Genomic DNA, 22839 nt, shown 5'->3' with positions numbered 1-22839 from the left:
GATCGACCACATTGGCTGGCCTGAGCAATCCATTCGGCATGTTGTTCGGCCCATCTGTACAGCGCTGCATGGTGTCGTGGTGACGAAGATGGACCTCACCATGGACATCAGGCGTCATGCAGCCTATTGCCCACAGTTTGAGTCTTCACACGACGTCATGTGGGTGCACGAAAAGTGTTATTCAACATGGTAGCGTTGCTGGCAGAGTTCCTTCGAGCCATACTCCATAGGTAGCGGTCATCCACTGCAATAGTAGCCCTTGGGCGGCCCGAGCGAGGCATGTCATCCACAGTTCCTGTCTCTCTGTATCTCCTCCATGTCTGAACAACACCGCTTTGGTTCGCTCCGAGACGCCTGGACACTTCCCTTGTTGAGAGCCCTTCCTGGCACAAAGTAACAATGCGGACGCGATCGAACCCTGGGTGAACTACAGACAACACGAACCGTGTACCTCCTTCCTGGTGGAATTACTGATCGGCTGTCGGACCCACTCCGTCTAATAGGCGCTGTTCATGCATGGTTGTTTACATCTTTGGGCGGGTATAGTGACATCTGTGGATAGTCAGAGAGACTGTCTCTGTGATACAATATCAACAGTCAACGTCTGTCTTCAGGAGTTCTGGGAACCGCGGTAATACAAAACTTTTATTGATGGGTGTCATAATGGTCACCTACCTACTGCATGACTTTGTGGCACATTTATATTATTGAAACCAAATATTTCTCGAGAATATTGGAAACAATGGGACCGATATCTTTCCAGTATCAATGCCAATTACAAGCAAAAATGATCGAGATGCTCGATTCCCGTAATCAATGAACTGTCTGTGTACATACCAAAGTTGCACGGAAAGCTTGGTGTGTCGCGTGCCCTACTCGCAACTATCCAGATTTTTTTCTTTTTTTGCAGCTACTTTTACTTTCATTTTGCAGAGACTGACTGATTATTAATAAATGACTGAATAATGCAAGGTCTACTGTTTCGATTTAAAATAGGTACTCCGGCTTTTAATACAAAGTGTCCGGCTAAAAATGATGCCGCATCTGGATTTTCTGTTTTTGGGCATGGCAATCCTAGTCAGAATATACACAAAAAAGACGTATTTCTGCTTTTACGCATTATCATTTCCAAATTTCACATGTAACTCTCAGGGCACGAAGTCACATGGGAACCAAGTGTCTCCAAAATGACAAGGAGTTCTAAATCTTACAAGCAACGTGTAACACTGGGATCCAAGGGCAGACCTGTCGATTGTGAATAAAAATCCGACACGATGCGTGAATCCACTGGTAGAGTCGTCGAACCATAGGAAGACAACACAGAAGAAGAAAGGTACCAAATAAATAAAAATTAAATCAATGGATACCCCGAAAATAGGCGGAAACATGCTCAGTGAAATATTGACACTGTGTTACCACTCTTAGACGTTATATTCTGTGATATAACAAAGTTGCATTATAGCTCTTAAATTAATTGATTGACGCAGATACTTCTCAAATTTGTGTTTCCTCTTCAAGCGTAATTTTTTCTGACTGGCAATTTTTTGAATGTTACGCTAATTCAATATACTATTCATTGATATAAACAACTTCATGTTGTGCCTAGGAGTCCTGCATACTCGATTCGCTAGACAAACAATAAAAAAAGACATAGACATACACAAGCCTGTCCTACGTACAGATTCCTAACGAAGTGGCCGTGAGAGGCGCTGCTGTCTGAGTGGTCTGCCACCAGTCAGGCGCGCGCTTATGTCCTCTTCATCTAGGGCCCGCTGCTATCGCGTTGTCGTCTTAGATGGAGGTCAGTCAGTGTACGATTGGCTGACTTTTCTTTTCCTTCTTTATTGTATTTCAGTTCCCCATCAGTGACAGGCTGGCAGCAGCATAGGTGCTGCTCTTCAGCCGAGACACATTAAGTATATAACAGGGAGGCACTTAAAACATGGTGGAACAAAGATATAAAAAGGAAGAATATAATGGAAGAGATCATACAAAAGGGGGTGACTGCAAAAATGAAGATAAAAATCTAAAAATATTTTAAACAAAAAAAACACACATTGTGAGGATTAAAATAAAACAAGGCGAAGTACAGCCAGAGCATAAAAGTTGGCAGAATGATTAAAACAGGCACACAGTGGGAGGCGTAGCACAGAACAATCACAGACAGCAAAACTATATACAACCACACAATGAAAACCACAGCACTTGAGGTCACTGTAGAACCAAATCGAACAGAACACTGATGCATCACACTGACGAAGAAAAGCCTGGGAGGATCTGCTAGGGGTAGGGATACAAAGGAGAAGGGGGAAAGGGGCGGTGCTAGAGGGAGGTCAAGATGGGAGGTGGGGGGGGGGGCTAGCGAAAGGGGGCCAGGTGGTGTGGGGGGGGGGGGGGAAGGATGGGAGAGGAAAACAGCTGAGGAGGGAGTGCAGAGTCTCAGGGAGGGAAGAAGGAAAAAAACACTCTGGCAGAAGGAGGGGAAGGGGGGGCCTGGAGAGGGGGTGGCGGCAACGAGGCCGGTCTACGTCGGAAGGATAGATGTCATGGCAAAGTTCGAAATTCATCATCCAGGAGGAGGAGGTGCTGGAAATTGCCCTGATGAAGGATATGGAGGGTGTAGAGGTGGAGAGAGTTGGGATACAGCGATAGAGGCACAGCAATGGGGTTGGAGAGGAAAGAGGACACGAGGAGTTGGGGGGATCAAGCCTGCAGACAGTGGAAAGGATGTAGGTATGTTGGAGGAAAAGGAGAAGGTGGGGGAAGGGGATGAGGTCATACAGGAGACGTGTGGGGGATGGAAGGTGCATACAGAAGGCAAAGAGGAGCGCGTGGCGTTCAAGGATTGGTTGGCTTTATAAAAGCAGAAGGTGGGGGGGGGAGACTGTCGTAACAGAGGATAGGATAGGTGAGTGATCTGTAGGTGTGGAGGATGGCAGAAAGATGCAGTCCCCATGTCCAGCCAGATGGGTGTTTCAGGAGGTGGAGGCAGGTATGGGCTTTCTGCTGGATGGTCAGGAGATGTGGGGTCCAGATGAGGTGACGGTCGAGCGTGAGGCCAAGGTATCTCAAGGGTGGCGGTGAGCTGGATGGGATGATCATAAATGGTGTAGAAATCATGGAGACAGAAGGAGCAGGTGATGCGGCCTATGATGGTTACCTGGCTCTTGGAGGGGTTGATATGAAGGAACGACTGGTTGCACCAGGTGGTAAACTGGTTAAGGTGGGTTTGGAGGGTGCATTGGAACCGTTTAAGGGTAAGATAGAGAGCAAAGAAGGCGATGTCATTAGAATATGGGAGAAGACGTGCAGGTGGGGATGGCTTGAGCATATCAGAGGTGTACAGGAGATACAGGAGAGGGGAGAGGACGGAGCCATTGGGGACGCTGGCAGTGGGAGAAAAGATATGGGAGATGGTATGATGGTGGGTGACATACGAAGGATGGCATGAGAGGAAGGAAGCGACCAGATGGACAAACTATTAGTCAGGGCGTAGGTTTGGAATTTAAAAAGGAGACTGGGATTAGGCGGTCTAAGCATTTGGGAGGTCGAGGGAAACAAAAATGGCAGATTGATGGGAGTTGGAGGGAGAGAAGGTGGACAAGACAAGGTTACGGAGTTGGTCTTCAGCGGAGGAGGAGAGTCGTAAGCCACACTGGGTAACGGAGAGGACGTGGTGTTGACTAAGGTGCTGAAGGTTACGATGGGAGAGCATGGATTTGAAGACCTCAGCTGACTTCTTCTCACAGCCCTCTCTTCTCTATCGTTTCCGACTGGTGTGCCGGTGCTTGACTTTATGCCGTAACACTTTATTACTATTACATTGGAATTCTTCATGTATTTTATGGTAATAAAACAATTTCATTATTGTATTAAAATGTTCTATGAATGCTGTTATTATTGAAATTAAAATCGTATTATTCTGTGGCACGTTAAAAGTGAGGGGTGACAAAGCAAGTCATATACGGTGGGGAGAGTAACACTTGCTCAGAAAATAAACTCAAAAAAAAAAAAAAAAAAAAAAAAAAAAAAAAAAAAAAAAAAAATTAGCATAAAATAAGAAAAAGACGCAACGCGAAGGAATTACGCGAATGGGATGGAAATCCCTGGATATGACGTAGGTATACAGACTAACAAATTATTACAGTTTCAGAAAGAGTGGAGGAGTATTCAAAAGAAAAAGCTTCAGAAATTGAGAAAGTCATTTGTGCGTTGATCCACCTCTGGCCCTTATGCAAGCAGTTATTTGGCTTGGCATTGTTGGCGATGTTTTGAGATGTCCTCTTGAGGGATATCGTGCCAAATCCTAACTGGCGCATTAGATCGTGAAAATTACGAATAAATATTATATCCAGTTTTGCACGATAATATAATTAAGTTTCGCTTTCCCTTTTTCGTATTTCTTGTAGTCTCCTATGACAGAGAACGAGTTGCTACCCGTTATTAAGGGTATTACTTTATGATCTGTAATTTCGTGAAAAATTAATATAATGACAAAAAATAAAATAATTTATTAGGTCCAGTGACTGGAGCTCAAGTGTCTTCCACAAGTTGACGTTTGCTACCGTCTTAAATTAAAGTGTCCATCAGAGTAGCTTAGATCCCGAAAATTTACAGTCGCTTTTTAACCTGGGGCAGAGAAAGGCTGAAAAATGCATTCTGATTATAAAGGGCCTTGTCTTTTCCCGCTACGGCGGTCACCAGACCGAACTTTATAATGCAATCGTCAAACTAGGAATTCTCCGGTGTCACGAACCTTGTCGGAGAGCCAAAAATCTACACTCACATCACAAGATTCTTCGAAGAGACGGACATTGATTTCTGAACTCTAAAATCTGAAGACTCAGACCCATAACAGCAAAAGTTTATTTACTGCGCAAGTGTGTACCAGAAACGGCTAACAGAAGAAGAAACTGTGGCTCAAATGGCTCTGAGCACTATGGGACTTAACTGCAGTGGTCATCAGTCCCCTAGAACTTAGAACTGCTTAAACCAAACTAACCTAAGGACATCACACACATCCATGCCCCACGCAGGATTCGAACCTGCGACCGTAGCGGTCACGAGGTTCCAGACTGAAGCGCCTAGAACCGCACGGCCACACCGGCCGGCGAAGAAACTGTATGCAGACATTTTGTAATTGGTTATTTGAATACAATATTAATCTCTCGCCTGACTAATTGTTTACTTCTAGTGACCGAAAACTACTCGTTTGGAAAAAATTTGTCGACTATTAGCAACCCCCAATACAAGAATAAGAAAGTTTGTATTTTTATGTGCTGTGTAATGAACGAAGAAATAATAAAACGTATCTATAATACTCCATTACCACAGCAAATTTTATGTAACTGTAACATATAACAATGTAACCAGTAAATAGCTGGATAGCTAGAATAAAAAAAAAAAATAAAAGACAAGCAGACGTCTTCGAACAAGACTGAGATACAAAATACCGCTTTCAAAGAGCGTGGTGCTGCCTTCACGGTTAAGATAAATAGTGTTGATAGAACTACATGATCCTCACAGAAGCTGAAAAGCGATTCCATACTTGCGCAGTAGGGTTTTGAAGCCATAGAATGGTACACTTGGGTCACAAAGGATAGACATTAATTTTGGTGAACAAAAGGCTCGAAACGGTTCACCTAGATTGATTCTAACTCACCAAACATGTTTCCGTCACCAGCTGCTAGGTTCAGTTATCAGTTATAACAGTTTTATGAGCGTTTAAAAATCTTACCCATAATGGCGCAGTGGAATAATTATGTCTATATCCTCTGAGTGCTGCGTTAGCCTTACCAACGCAAAAATGCTCCTATCGGCGCACGGAAAATGCGATTACGTTCCCATTTATTTAGAAGACTCCGAAGTTTAAGTGAAGTACCAGATGCCTCAGTTTACCTCTATCACCACCTATTTTTTCCCAAAAATATGCCAAATTTTTGCTCTCCTTTTAACATGCAACTCACCTTCCACCCTCACGTGATCCCCGAATTGTACCTCTCTCTCACTCTTTAGTCCATCGCTGTAAGTCGCTCATACCTGTCCACTCGCACTTGCCCATTCTCACTCTCTCATTTAGCCCACCTCATTGCCATTACCTTTTTGTGCGTCTCTAATTGTCACTGTCTTCTGTGTTATAGGCGAAGTCTCCTTCGTCCTGTCCTACTACAACAGTTTCCTCTCACTGTCATTGTCTCACTCTGACACTGCCGAGTGAAGTGGCTCAGTGGTTAGCACAATGGACTCGCATTCGAAAAGACGACGTTACAAACCCACGCCTAGCCGTCCTGATTTACGTTTCCCATGATTTCCCTAAATCACTTCGGGCAAATGCCAGGATTCCTTCGAAAGGGCACGGCCGACTTCTTTCCTAGCACTGTTCTGTCACTGTCAGCTATGTTGCACAACCACTGTGTCCTAATTCTCTAACGCTCTTTCGCTCTTTCTATACCATAATCATTGTCTACTATCTTCCCGTCTCTATCCAGCTCCCACGGTCTCATTCGCTGCCATCATAAAAATGCGCGAATTCGTTCACATGCCAAAACTTTCGCCAAAATTTTTAAAAGTGTTGATGAAGGTAGATGAGGTAGATGGTACTACACTTTCCAGTCACGCTCTTTTAAATAAAGATGAACACATTGGCCTTTTTGTGCTCGGATAGGAGCATTTTTCAGTTGATTCCTTTTGCCTGCTGCAACAGGGCTTGTCACTCCCATGAAGAGAAATGTAATGGTCAGTCAAACTCTGATGGTGTACTTATGTGAAATTTAAATAACGCAAAACTAATTTTACGGCTGAGACCGGATTTTACGTTAAAAAATGAAATAAATTAAAAAAAACTGTGTGAACCTCAGGACTGCAATATGAGGTTACTAGAGCACTTATTATAATAACGGAGATAGTATATTTCTCTGTGGTACGTCACTTTATAAGCTACATTTTTGTCTCACACCGAATTTTACATGCGTATTTCACGTGTACAAACAGGATAGCTGTGAACCACAGTATCTCTGAAACTAATAAAAACATCAAGAAATTTTTTTAGGTTGTCCGAGATCGGGATCTTAGGAATATATCATAAAAGGTTCAACCTTTGGCTGTACATAACCATCTTGAAATCCGTGGCTCAGCTTTGGTACAAAAAAATGTAAAGAAACACTTTTTTCAGGTTTTCTAAGGAGCCGCTCAGGAACTAATGGTGCCTGCATAAGCTCTTAATGTCCACCGTAGATCACTTCAAATGCAAAAAGAGCCAACGGATTTGCTCCATTTGCCTAAGATGGAGGATGTGTGCAGTATAAATATTTTGTCCACGTACTGTAGGACCGTGAAACAAAGATGAGCCTTCTGTTGGGAATACTGACTGTCCCTAGCCCAACGGTTCTCCAGAGCACGTGATCCTACCTTTCTGTCATCAACAGAAATCGAGTAAGAGACGCAGAAAAATTCCGTTTTTATGCGCAGAGTTTTGGAACATACTGGCAGGCATGATGATGTGTGTGTACCGATATATTGTAACTTTATTCTTCTAGAACCAGAGGCAACAACCTGAAGTTTCGGTCGCACCAACCTATACGTTTTCCCCCACATCCACAACTACAGCCATCGAAATGATTTCCGTGTGTGGTAATCCAAACTGATCTGCCTTCACTAAACGTACTTTGTTTCAGCACCATCTACCAAACAGAAACCGCCGCTTTTACAAAGCTTTAAAATTGGTGAAAGCATGAGTTCCAAATTTAATATTATTTCCCAAATAAAAAAAGCGTTATTTCTGACAGCTATGATTGTGACGACTGTGCAATAAATTTTACACAATAACTTTAGAAATCGCAGATAACGAGAAATGTGGTGGAACTAATTATAGGCGTACCCAGTAGTATTTTGAAGGGAATATTATTTTTCTACTTTAATCGTGGATATCATTAGTCTGAAAAGAGGATCCCTACCAACCCTAGTGCTCAATTTTACAAGTGGATTATGTTGACTCAAAAAGGAGCTCCTTTATACAACAGATACAAAATGCGAATTTACGGCAATTTAGATGGCAGTTGAGAATAGAAGCGCAGTTGAATGCAGCCGGCGGGTTATAAAACAGACCATTAAATCTTCCATTGTTTGCCCGTGGCCAGCGTAAACCACAAAACATACGCGGAACTCGTCGGCTCCCGTACTTCACTTTTGAACGTGATCTTAAATTAATACTGTCGTAACTATGAGGGTAAGTACCACAGGTCATTAAAGTGAAATATTGCTGCCAGTAGATGCTTCTCGCTTTCAGGAGCTGGTGATTACCTCCAACGTCAAAAGAAAGACGGAAAATATGATCACGTCAGGTAGCGTGGTGTAGTGAAAGAAGAGCACCGACTACCCCTGTTATTAAGCAGATAAAAGAGCCACATGTACATCATTAATGACCAATATTGCTGTAGTTTCCCTGTTGCGAGAAAACAGACCATATCCTAAAATGGAACACTGCTGTGATTCCAAAAGAAGTTAAATATCGCATGAAGTATCTGTCTTAGTACAGGAAGAACTGCTTGTATGAAATACATCTCCTGCAAATTCTAAATGCGGGTGAACATGTGAATTCCACCTTCACAGACTTCTGACAGGCTTTTTACACTGTACTGCCAGTTACGAGCATCTTCGCAAATATGTCATTCAGAGGATCTTCATATACAACTGATTCAAAGAATCCTGTACGATACACCGGACGTTTGTAACTCATATGAATAAAAATGTCAGGTGTCTGAAACTAAGACCGCTAACGTTATCAGTGTACAAAGGTGTGCAAAACTTAACGACGAAAGTAACTTTCGTGTGATGTCAGTGTCAAGCAACATAGCTCGATGGAATTCGGCAATACACAGAAAGAACTGCTACAGTAAAACACAGAAGGTAACTAAAAGAAATACGTAATGAGACGAGCAGAAACGACAATAATTACACAGAAGATGGTCCGCTGGACATTAAAGAAGACCGATCACGGTTCTTAATATATATATATATATATATATAATCACCACGGGAGCCAGTCCTTGCTCCTGCTTCCAAGGCTGCCCACGAAGTTCATAAAGGGCTCTTGCAGTAGGGTGTTCCAGTGCTCATCTAGTGCCGTTGAGGACTACTTGGAAGTCGTTGGTGCATTTGGGCGAGCTGCAGTACGTTTCCCCTACTCAATGGGATTTAAGTCGAAGGAACTGGCTGGTTAGTCCAGTCGCCGAATATTCAAGAGCTCCACCTGCGCTGTTCGGTGTGGTATCGAACTTTCATCCACAAAAATGAAGTAAGGCCTGAATGTATCCCTGAAAAGACGCACATGGCGAAGGGGTACAATGTCACAATGACGTGACCGGTGAATGTACCATATTCAAAGGTTACGAGATCAGAGTACGCCCATGCAACGTTTCCATCCTCACACCGTAGTATCTGGACCACCGAAACGACCACGCTCGACAATGCTCCTGAGTGCATTACGTGTTCCCACCTATCGCCATTGATACCACTTTTACATGCATGGAGGAAAGACCGAAGAACTTTACAGCTGTTAAGACAGAACAAAAGGTCCCGGAGTGAAGGCCACTGGACTTCTAGAACAACAGTTCATTTACATACAAAGTTACAAACAATTTGTCACTGAGCAATTTATTTTAAAAACTCTCCCCAAAGTGAAATTTACGGCCACTACCCTGCTGCAGCAGTTACTTTGTTAAATTAATATATACTGAATAATAAATAAACTTACGGGCACTAGCCCAACAACTATTATAATTATAATAATTATTATTATTATTTAAACATCAGCTAAGAACTAAGGCGACTACCCCAGTGCAGCAAATACTCTTCGTTGAACAACATATGTTGAATATTAAACACTTTAAATTATTAAAACATTAAGACTTTCCTCAAGATGCAATTTACGGGCTCTAGTCCACAGCAGAAATTACTCTTTCTTGACAAGAATGTGTTGAACTTGCAACGACGTTAGCGGGAGCAGTTCACTGGAACAGTTGCCTTCAAAGAATAAAGCGATGTATACACCCCGTTCAAATTGCCTGACCATCAACGGTGTATGATATACTTCAACAAGAAGCCAAAATGGAACCACATTTATGAACACTGCAGCCTGGGGCAGTTATTACCGAAGCAGTAACAACTTCATACAATGCTTATTAAATGCGTTAACCACTTCTAACCGATAGCAGCACGTATTCTCTAAATGGAGGCACACATTCAAATGCATCTGCGAACGCTAACACCCAATGACAGCTACAGCCAGATAGAAACGGCCTGTCATAACCGCTCTAAAGTACTTATCTGCCAATAACACAATGTGAAATGTATACTTTTAAGTTGAAATAAATGTTCAAATGTGTTGTCGTGGACTAACATACTGTGGCAGTCAGTCTCAAAATAGATACTGCCTTATACTGGCTACTGAAATGAAATTTTCAGCTGCTAACACACTGTGACATCTATTCTTTAATTTGCAAGAAATGTTCAAATATATTTACGTGCGCTAGCACACTGTGTCAGTTACTCTCAAACCAATATAGTTTTATACTGACTGTTCCAACATATTTTTGGACAATCAACACTATGACAGTTACTAAACCAAAAACAAGGAGACAAACCAACGGAGAACCATGGAAAGCCTCCGAATATTGTAACCAGATTTCAAACGGACAGTGAAGCAGCTGTCCTCGGGTCGTCGCAGGTTGTGCCAGCAACCTGCCGCGTCAACACAACTGCACTTCCCGACTGCGACGGCCATCGCAGCTTTGCCGCTTCGCACACCAGACCCCAATCGACAGCGTGTGTTACTTCAAATGGGCGGTTCCGTCAGCTTGTCGCTCACACAGGAGACTGTTTCCACTGCCCGTCGTCAACCAACTAACGCCCGCGCCACTAATGGATGTTGTCATTATGGCCTGTTTCCTAGCCGGCGCGGGCAAACCTCTCTGATACGCGTCGATACTATCGTAGTATCGACAGACATGGATGAGCCATATGAATTTCCCCTCATCAGAAAAGAGCACTCACCCCCACTCCTCGTTGGTCCACTCCCTAAGCTCTTGACACCATTGTATACGGTGCCGTCGACAAGCCGGTGTCAACGAAACGCAACGTACTGGTCGCCGCGCAAAGTGGCCAAACCAGTGAAGTAGCCGGGCCAGTATGGAGCGTTTGATTGCGTGACTTGCAGTCCTGTTACATGGGGCTGCAACTTCACCCACTTTTTGACGTGGGTCCCTTCTTGCTTGTTGCACAATGTACAGGTTATCTGTTACTATTGTTGGCTGGTTGATCTGCTCTCGTTCGGGCAGCAGTGTCTGCGTTTCAGAACGCTCCCAATGCACGTTAAACAATGCTGTGAGCAATATCAAATTCCCGGCCTAAGCTCGTCATACTTTGTGCTTCTTTCAGTTATCCGACTGTTCTTCTTCATGCGAAGTTACGCAAATGTTGTCTCAGAGCAATGTTGTAATGAAAAACACTACAACATTGCTCTGTAACTACTCGACGATTGATACACACTTTCTTTTCACACCCGCTTCAGCTGCCTCGTATACTGGGGACAGCCCTATGTGGTGCTACAGTCGCGCTGATCTCACGTCATTTCACGTACAACTTGCAGTGCACGACTGGGATACCTCTGGCAACATGCTCCCCCACTTTCATCAACTTCCACGGGGCTGTTAATTTGTTACGCTACACTACCTACCCGGCTCTTAAGCTTTTCAGAGCAGTGTACGTAAACGATTTATCACTGTGTAATTTTGGTTTGGTTTGGAGATTGAAGGGAGCAAACTGCAAGGTTATCAGTCTCACATGGGGTCAGTACAGCTCTCTGATCGCTCGCTGATGTTGCCGTTTGCAGCAGATATAGTCGCTAAATTATTGTAAAAAATGAAGAACTACTTAGACAGCATTTGTACTTGGTCAACTGAATGGCAGCTTCCATACATATGAGTAAACGAAAATGGCAAAGAGAAAGAATCACTTAGTATCTTAGTACATTGTCGGTGATAATATCGAGGACATCACATTGTTCCCGTTATGGAGGAAATGATACTAATTAATCTAAGGGGGAACGAACACGAGAAATCAGTGGCAGATAAAGAGTTTTGGTTGGGCGGTCTGTGGGAAATACCAGTCCAACTACGAAGGAAACATTACACAAGTCACTATGTGACCATTTCTAGAATACTTCTCCATCACTTATGGTCTTTATAAATTAGGCTTCACAGCAAACATCGAACTTCAGAGAAGCACTGATAACTATCGGAACAAGACCATACGGCCCAGAAGAATGTGTGTCAGAAAGGTGTAGGAACGTGAAATGATTATATCTGGAACACAGGCGACCTCGTTTCAGCGAAAACGAAATGTGAAATTCAGAGAATTTGTACTGTATGAAGACTATACGATAACTCTGCTTCGTCCATCGTAAATTTCGCACAGGAACGATGAGAATAACACGAGAGAGAGCAAGGCCTACACACATTTTTCTTCGCTCAGTATTCAGCTGGAGAGTGTTAAATTTATAAATATTAAAAAAATAAAGTCCTCCAACGTTTTTTTCTGTTTGTGTGCAAAGACTAATAATATCAGGAACTACTGAAGAGATTTTGATACCATTTTCACTTACAGAGTTATTCACGAACAACATTTGTGTATTGTAACGAAATCGTCCACCAATAGATACTAGTGTTGCTCATGCGATGTTGGTTCAAAATGGGTCAAATGGCTCTGAGCAATATGGGACTTAACTTCTGAGGTCATCAGTCCCCTAGAAGTTAGAACTACTTAAACCTAACTAATCTAAGGACATCACACACATCCATGCCCGACGCAGGATTCGAACCCGTGACCGTATCGGTTGCGCAGTTCCAGACTGTAGCGCCTAGAACCGCTCGGCCACCCTGGCCGGCTGCGATGTTGGGGAGGGCTATTAGATTACGTGGAATGTGCCCAAAGATATGTTCAGTATTCAGGGATATGACGGAGAAACTCATCTGAAGCGAAAACATATGGACAAATACCGTATTCCGAATGATTTCTGGGGCTTGTGGCCATTTTAGAAAAGCAAATGACGGGCAGAATTATTTTGATTTCCTGAATAATCATTTGTTGAACATATTTAGCACGTTCCTTTGGCCACATGAACTGCAGTCTTCTTCTAGCGTTACGGAGGGTCCTTCCCCACACGCCAGCATTTTATGAGACGTATGAGGCAACACAACATCACTTACCCTAATCGTTGTATTGGTCGTGGTATTAGAATAAATTAGCAAGCAATATCGTCCGCTCTTACGGCATTAAATTTTTGTTTCTGGGGTTGGATGAAGTGTGAGGCGTACAAATCAAAGCTGAACACGCGAGATCAGCTGCTTGGTCACATCAAGGAAGCTGCTGCCCTGCTTAGAGAACGTGCAGAGGCACTCAGACAAGCAACCCTACATGTTTTCCCAAGAGCGTACAAATGCAGTCAAGTTGACGGTGGGTTATCGAACATTTATTGTGGGTTTTACAGCAGCTGTAATATGACGATATAAAAATGCTTAGACATGAATGAGTTAAAAATACGTATTTCTCAGATGATATTTTGCAATCCGCCTGATGTAAAGTTTGCTAATTGTTCTACATGTGTGCACCTAACGATATATTGAATAATTAAAGGAAATAAATAACAATGTACATTAAATGTGTTCTATCTCGGAAACCATTCGGAATAGGGCACAAGACCATATGAAGTTTTTTGCTTCAAATGATAGTTCCTGTCATATATCTGATGATTGACCATCCCTCCTGGGACACCCCATATAAGTACCATCCTATCTCGTTCTTATTGTGTTGACTGACAGAGAGAGTGGCTCACCGATGTCTTTTGTGAACGGTCAGCCAGGCACATTTCGTTATGCTGCTATTTCAGCTCTTTTCTCGTATTGCTTCACGGTTTTGCTTCACGGTTTTGCTCTTTCAAGGTATTTGAGATAATGTCTCACGTCTCACCTTTTTTTTGTTTTTGTTTGGAAAGTGGTCACATTTTCCTGTGCTATTATATCAGCTCCTCAGTCGTTCTACTTATGTTTCAAACCAAGATATGGCACCTTTCACCCTTCCACCATTGTCTTCCGGAATTTGACATGGAGTGATTGGGTGAGTCAACGAGAGCGAGGCGGCAGTGAATGAGTGAGTGTCGTTTTGTAGGTTTACTTCTCAATGTGTGACGACATTTTCGGCCATTTTAATATTTGTAAGGGTGCTATGAAGAATGTGGACCTGGCAATGAAATGGGCAAACTTTTTTAATGTATCTAACATGATTTTGAATGTCATTTGTTTTGGTCATTGTTGACATCTTAATGTTACGAATGACATTTTTTCTGTGACATAACGAGTCTCTCACTCAGCCGTGAAATGTGCGTTATTTCTAAACTTCCTGCTAGGTTAGAACTGTGTGGCGAATTGGAACTCGAACGAGGAACTTTGCCCTCCGAGGCAGTGCTTTTACCAACTAAGCCATCCAGCGACGACTCACGACCAGGCTTAATGCTCCACTTCTATGTCTTTTCATGTCTTCTTCACTTTATATCGCATTCATTATACATAATTCGAAATTAGGCGAAGACGCCTTATGTTCAGTGGACGGAAGGTTATTAAGGATCTCGCACAGGACGGCTATTAGAGGAACCATTCCGTCCGTTCGCACGTAGTAGATGGGTACATGAGAAAGCTGAGTGTAAACTGTGTGGTTGCGCGGATCTGGAGCGTCGGCTTAGCTGAGGGTGTGGAAACGAGCATCGACCACGTTGCTGCGAGAAAGGAGCTGATTAACTACACTCCAAAAAGTCCGCACTAACTATTCATTCTGAACTACTAATGTAAAATATTTGGAATGCAAGAAATCTCTGTTTATCTGCCACAGCACAATAGCATGCCGACATTAATAAAATGCTGATGACGAGGGCAACGTAAGTTAGTAACAGTAAACGATCTTCTCCGAACATGTACGAAAATTTATCATCTGTATGGAGCACTCACAGACATCGTACTGACAACTGATCAGTACGTTTTCAGTTACTCTGCATAGTAGTAGTATTAATTGCAGTACTAACGGTAGTGATCAAGTCAAATCTCAGTGTCATCTCTCGTTGTACTGCTAATTAACAACGTATTTAATGATTACGTGTTCTAGATGAAATGTTACCTCCAGTGATTAAACTTTCCGGACACTTGTGGGTTATTGGTCAAATGTTTCAATCGAGAATTGCCTGACACACTAATTTGTTGTGGAATTTCTTCCCTATAGGGTGGGAAACGTTCTACTATTTCTGTCATCTGGTGTGTTATCCAGAATGAGTGGGGCGAAGAAAGGAAAGTACACAACGGGTTTTTGTCTGAATTTTCATAGCCGAAAAAAGCTTGGAAAACCTAACCAGCGTCAGGTTTAGTTTTGCAGCAGAAGAATTAATTGTTTGAAAATAATCAGGGTAATCAATCGATATTTAAATATATTGTATTTCATGCTTTCAGAACAAAACTTGTCAGTAAAAAATTGAAAATTATGTAAAACGGATTGTGAAATGATCTGACTTCTTCTTCTTCTTCGGCTACTGCCTTTATCCCGCATTGTGCGCAGGGTCGGCAGAGTTAAGTACGAAATTGGCATGATTAATGGAAGAGGTAGCCGGATGCCTTTCCTGCCGCCACCCCATACCCCCGGGACGGAGGTAGTGTACCCCAGCTGTCTGCATCTACTTAAAATCGTGAAATAGTATGAATGTGTTTCATATGTCTGCGAGTCGTGTAACTGAGGCGGGACGTGGGGCCAGCCCGGTATTCACCTAGTAGGATGTGGTAAACCTCCTAAAAACCACACACAGGCTGGCCGGCACACCGGCCGTCGTCGTTAATCCGCCACGCGGATTTGATCCGGGGACGGCGCGCCTACCCGAGTCCAGGAAGCAGCACGATAGCGCTCTCGGCTACCCTGGCGGGTCTGAAATGATCTGACTGAAAGTATGAAATGAAATAGATTAGAGAAACATTTGATGAACCTCATTTGCTATAAATGATTTCCAGCATCATTGAAAGGCGTGTCAGATGTTTCTCTAATTAGTTTCATTTCTTAATATTGACGGTTTTTCTTTTCAGTTTTTGTTTAATTTGATCAGTAGCACAGCCGCCGACAGCAATGAAACTGGCATCGACCGGAATGTTATAATGGAAATTCGGCCTTTTGTTGTTCATATCTAACGAGATGGAAAATTGTACAGAGGCTGAGAACGGGTGGAGAAATATCTGTGAAACCAGTGCGCAATATACAGTTGCTTCCTATTACGTACTTTGAGGATTGCGTCTTGTACAACAGAGCGAGGCCGCCAGTGCGACATTAGCCTGATTGGCAACCGTCGAACACTGTGGTACGTGTCTGCTTGCACGGGCGGCCCTTGCCCGGAAGCCGACGTCGAATATTAATGACCCAGGTATGAGCTGCTATACACAGCTGCGATGCGACCCCCTGGGTCAAGATACTCTCCTCACCTGCCTACAACTATAGTTACGACATACGTGGTGCCCGTCGTTGGAACATGTCCACCACACCACTCTATCGCTTTCAACGTTTGCACTGTGATGTAGTAACGCGCACTACATTGAACTGAAGCTCGTCGTGCGACCAATCAAACTCCCAGTGGGGCCGAATCTACGTTCTCTGTACGAATACTGCGACTTCGTTCCCGTCGCATGTTTCTATTAGAGGAGATAGTAATTTGTTTACAGTCCCTAGAAGTCAGACACAATTAAACGTTTGCAAACAAGGCGCGGAAATCACCATTTTCACTCCAGTGGCTAGCGGAGAAAGCCGAGTGGGTGCGAGAAATTAAGGCACCATCGTTTCAGAGCTCTGAAACTAACTCACACTGTAAATTTAATCTTTCTTTGAGAAAAGTGTGGCCTCTAATGAGGCAGTATTCTGATGCACCGCACGAAGAGGGTTTTTAATATTCTGTTGAACATTATGTACCGAATGAAGAAATTTTTTTTATTAAAATCACAAAGTATCACAGAGGTTAAACGTGGTATTCAGATAAATTCTTGCATTTTTTGTAAACGAGGCTGTAAGCAAAGCACTAAGCTACAGAGAAACAGTCGAATATACAGTTACCTATGGGAACTACTCACACATTCCTTGTTTAGCGTACACACATTCATTTCCCATGTAATGAGTACTGCGCTATTTATGAAATTAGCTGACTGCAGCAGACAACTGGAGAAGTAGTACTGATTCGAACCGGTGTGAAACGAAATTTTTGGCACAACTCGATGCAAAAATGAGATAGGTCGATACGACACATTCTGAAGCATCTTGGGATGCTTTTTTCGTGTGGTGGGAAGTGCATGTGTCGGGGTGGGGGGGGGGGGGGATGGAAGGGACAAATGGAGCACTATCAAATGGGTTTAGTGTCCAGTAGTTGTGCAAGGATGAAGAGGCTTGCAAAGGATACACTAACATCAGAACAGACAGCATCAAATCAGCCTTTGGACTAAAGATCACAATAACAGGTGCTGCATCGGGCAGGTAATATTCAGCCTTGTATCCTAACAGCAAATGTTTTTAAAGATTTGAACACTGTTATGTTCTGCCGACTCGTCTAATATAGGGTGCCTAGGAAAGCTACTTTCTCGGGTCGCTAGACAACAGTTCGAGCAAGTCGTATTAATGGGGTTTATTACAAAAGGAAATGATTACAATACTCAACTTTGTGAGATACAGACGTGTCGCAAGCAGGGGGCGACAGGCAAACGTAAGTAAGCGTTTCAGTGTATACAATTCGTAATACAAGTAAACCAATACAGTTTCTATGTCAATGCTGTAGCGTTCGTAGGTCGGATCGACTTCCAACTCGGGCCACGGCTAGGCAGCGTGGCCCTTATATTCTTTTCATGTCGGGGTCGCTACGGTCTCGGTGTTGTCCTACAGATGGATCCGTCAGAGCACTACTGGCTGACGCCGCCCCACAGCACACACTGCTGTAACATTCCTGGCCGACGTGCCGGCGCTTGATGTTACGCCGCAACAAACACACCACAGCCTTCTTCCACAGTCGGAAGGACTATGGTGACTGGCGTTACAACGGAACCCATAAATCACACAACGAAAATTGTACGGCCGGCCTTGGTGGCCGAGCGGTTCTAGGCGCTTCAGTCTGGAACCGTGCGACTGCTACGGTCACAGGTTCGAATCCTGCCTCGGGCATTGATGTGTGTGATGTCCTTAGGTTAGTTAGGTTAAAGTAGTTCTGGGTTCTAGGGGACTAATGACCTCAGATGATAAGTCCCATAGTGCTCAGAGCCATTTGAACCACTTGAAAATTGTACGTCCTTAGCTTAAAAACTTTCTGTTCGTTTTGTATTATAAAGTACCGTACATTGAAGGCTTCTAAGGAAAGAATTTATTACTCCCGTATAGGCGTTTACGTCCGTGATCCTCATTCTGAATAATTTGTTGGTGAGGTCGCAGCAAGCTGTGTGGCGAAGAAACCCGTAGCAGAGAGGCCCTGTAACCGTAGACGGGAAGCCACAGGTATTCGCGCCACGATGGTGCCCATTACCACGGGTAACCGGTAGACGAGGTACCTCCGTAGCCTTCCATTTCACGCGTAGCCGTGGAATTTCACAGTTGCCTAATTTCTTGTTTTTTGTTAGGTAAAGCTCGAAGGCCACAAGACAAATTACCAAAAATGGAATGAGGTTAATGAAATTTATCGTACCTCAGTTTTTATAAATTTGAAGGAATCAAGCCTAGATTTTTTTTAAATATCCAATTGTAAAACGAAAACTCTATTGTATTTTTGCGAGCTATTCTAACAAATCTTACCGACATTTAGATAACATAAGAGAAACGTATCATAAAATCTAATGGCTACAGCTGGTTAGAAATCTGAAAAGTGTCAGAAAGGGCTGACAGGGCACGAACTAAATAAGCAGTGACAAAACAGTTCATGAAACTTCCTGGCAGATTAAAACTGTGTGCCGGACTGAGACTCGAACTCGGGACCTTTGCCTTTCACGGGCAAGTTCTCTACCATCTTTTTTTCCCTAACAAAAGAAATAAAACAAAATCATAGTCATTCCTACGGGGCACCTCCACTTGTGTACCTACCAAACAAATATGAACTCTTACCTCTCGAGGCGTCGCCTTCCTAACTATACGTAACCATCCCCCATCTGAAGAAACTACACTATACGGCACTAACGTGTGTGCGTCAACCCACAAAAACACGATGAAAGGAATGGGGGAAGGGTATTTCTAGTAGGGTGCGGAAGGTACTTTCTTATTTTTTACTGTTTTCTTTACTTATTTTATTTATTTATATAATATGAATGTGCGAACAGTCATTGTTAATCATGCCGAAAACTAAAACAGAATGAAGACACCATCGAAGGTAGTAAACATAAATAAAATTAAAGTAAAGCTACCACTTCGTAGTTTGGCTTCCCAGCGACTGCGCCCACTGATAAAGTTAGTTCAATACATTCTTCTCTTACGAAGTCTCAGTCCCAGTACTGGTTGATTGCCTCTCTAATCCCTCGCAGTCTCTTCATTTCCTCATATGACCCTGCTCCTACCACTATCTGTCTGGAGTATTTCATTTATGTTTCTTCTTCCCCTGTTACCTTGTTTACATAAACTTTCTTGTTTACATTAACTAGAAAATTACATCGTCGGTAGAAGTGGCCAAATAATTAATCTCTCCTTTTCTGTACTGTTGGTAACAATGACATTTTTTCAACTGCTCGTCTACAAATTTCTTCATTTGTGAACTTTACTGTCCACGATGTCTTTTCAACCCTTCTTCAGTACCGTACTTCAAATGCCTCTAGACGTCTCTTCTCAGATGCATCCATATTTAATAAAGAAAGTCATCGTTGCGCAAAAACTTGCTGTAAGAATAATACCATCTTGTAGACATATTTTTAAAGAGCTGACCATTCTGGCTATTCGCAGTATATTTATTCCCTCATGAAGTTTGTTGTAAATAACCCACTACTGTTTAAAAGTAACAACGAGGTACGTAATTACAATACCAGAACGAAAGATGACGTTCATTACTCCACATTAAGGCTGTCTTTAGCACAAGGAGGGGTGCATAGTGCTGCAACAAAAATCTTTGATCACGTACCCAATGATATAACATGTCTGACAGATGGCAAGGTAAAATTCGACAAAAATCTGAGAAAGACCTTTTTGGGGGGGGGAGGACTGATGACCATAGATGTTAAGTCCCATAGTGCTCAGAGCCATTTGAACCATTTGAACCTTTTTGGGAAAACAAAAATAAAATCTTTGATATGTTCAGAATGTAACCGTATGTACAAATTAATTTACGATGTGAATGTGAAATGACTTGTTCCACATCATTACAATCGAGGTGCGCCCCGATAGCTGAGTAGTCAGCGTGACGGATTGCCTTCCTACGGGCCCGGGTTCGAGTCCCGTCGGGGATTTTCTCCACTCATGGGATTGGGTGTCTTGTTATCATCATCATTTCATCCCCATCCGGCGCGCAGGTCGCCCAATGTGGCGACGAATGTAATAAGACCTGCACCAAGGCGGCATTACCTGCCCCGTAAGGGGCCTCCCGGCCAATGACACGTAATGCTCATTTCCATTTCCATTACCATGTATTGTGCAAAATGATCCATGGAACTTGTAATTAACTAACCGATAGTTCCCTTCTCCCAGCCACACAAGACGATTCTTCAGAAAAAGATTTTTTAAAATAACTCTCTTTTTGGTCTCCACATCTAGGTTCCTTGATATAATTAGCACCGTTTTCTGGTAAGAGGCTACTTTTACCTGTGGAGATCTGCTCTTTACGACGGGTAAACTTTTGCCGTCAGAGATAGTTTTATTTCGTAAACAGTTAAAGGTATGAGGGCATTTCAAGAAGTTAGTCACACACTGTTGTGGTAGACCAAGTAACTTTTATGGAATGCTGGACTATACGTCAAGGTGACACAGAAGGATGACAGTATTTTATTTCGACGTACTCATCAAGTTCGTAAACTAATTTCTACCAACCGTTCAATTCATCAGTGACTGAAATCCGATCCTTGATCTCTGAGCCATTCGAGAACCGGTCTGAAGTCCTCATCGTTGTAAAAACTCTTTCCTCAAATGTTCTTTCAACTTGCCGAAAACATGGAAATAGCATGGTGCAAGGCCTTCCTTTCCTATCAACATCACCAACTTCTTTGTGGCCTTGGTCAAATTCTTGGCAACATTCCACTACGTCTGCAACTGACAATGCATTTGGTCTATGTACCTCCAGAATTTTGCTGTGAATCTCTGCAGTTTAGACGTTTTGCCAAAAAGAATGGTACTGATTCGCGTACATCAACTATGGAGTAGGTTTACAGTTGCTGCACCTGATATACATATCCCAGCAGAGCTATGTATGCTGGAAATGTACTGTCTGCTGACAATGAGCCGCTCTTTCTGAGGAATGGTCTTACTGAGAGGCATGTGTCGATTTCTGAAATCCCTGCGTACTTACTTCCGTTAGTGGTACATTATTAACTGGGATGTCTACTGCGACTTGCTGGCGGTTGCATACTGTAATTTCGTTCTCCTTTGTAATAACTGTGACGTGATATTTCTTCTTTCAGTTCTCGATCATATTTCCCAACTTTTTTTTATATTTCTCTTACTACTCCTCAATGACAGCTAAATCATCAGCAAATACTGGAGAACATTACACACTAAAAACACATATTCAGAAGTCTACAGCGTCGCTGAACATGGCTTATCCAGTTGCATGCTTGTTTTTGAAAAATTGTGCGGAAACTGTAAGATACGTTCATAGAAGCGGTGCTGCGTTCGTTACTGGTCCTGTCGATTAATACGAGAGTAATGCTTTGTGCGATTCGGTGGGTATCCTTGGAGTGACGATTATGTCTCTCACGCGCAACGATATTAGTAACATTTGTGACAGACTGCAGAACGATACTACTGTCTAAAACGTACATCTTGTGTATAGAATAACAAGGCAAGGAGAGAGTTTAGGGTAAGTACGGACTGCATACAGGCAGTCGTTTTTCTCTCGCTGCATTTGCTAGCGGTGCAGCAATGGAAATGCCCGGCTATGGTGAAACGTTAGCTCTGCTCAGTACAGTGACCTGCGGAGTATGTACGTGGGTACGGACGCTAAACACAGTATGCCGCGTCTACATTATTAAACCCCGAAAACGGTCATCTGGTCACCCGGTTCCTGGATTAGACTGCCTATCTAGTGACTCCCAGCGACAATAAAAATTCGATTTTCTGAATTTCTTATAATTACTGGCCGAATTAAAAAATTTAAAATTCTGTCAATCTGCTCATTAAGGTGTATAGTCCGGCGTTACACGTTTAGCCCAGTCAATCAAGCATTAAAGTTAGAAACTGTATCTACATCTTGTGGCGGTGTAATGGAGCACAGATTACCCACACTTTATTCATCTAGTACATGAGAATGAGAGCAATTAGCGACTTTCAACAAACTTAACATTTAATTAAACCTTTTCGAATCTACTTCTCTCTCACACCCCACTCCCCCTATCTGCAGCACACAAAATAACGAAAGGAGAAAAAATTATCGCTTACTACTTTTTGCTGTTCGTGGAGTTAAACTACAGGACCAAGCGTGATAATTTCCTTCTGTTTTACTACTAACTCTATTCACAGCCCATTTTGTAGACAGTAACACACCACATAATGTACTTGCACAGTTATATCATTGTACGGCCCGCTGTTCGGGAGGTACCACGCATAAACATTAAC

Source organism: Schistocerca piceifrons, chromosome 5 (assembly GCF_021461385.2).
Source record: "Schistocerca piceifrons isolate TAMUIC-IGC-003096 chromosome 5, iqSchPice1.1, whole genome shotgun sequence".
NCBI lineage: Eukaryota > Metazoa > Arthropoda > Insecta > Orthoptera > Acrididae > Schistocerca > Schistocerca piceifrons.
The sequence above is the reverse complement of the archived record's forward strand: the minus strand, read 5'-3'. Positions refer to the sequence as shown.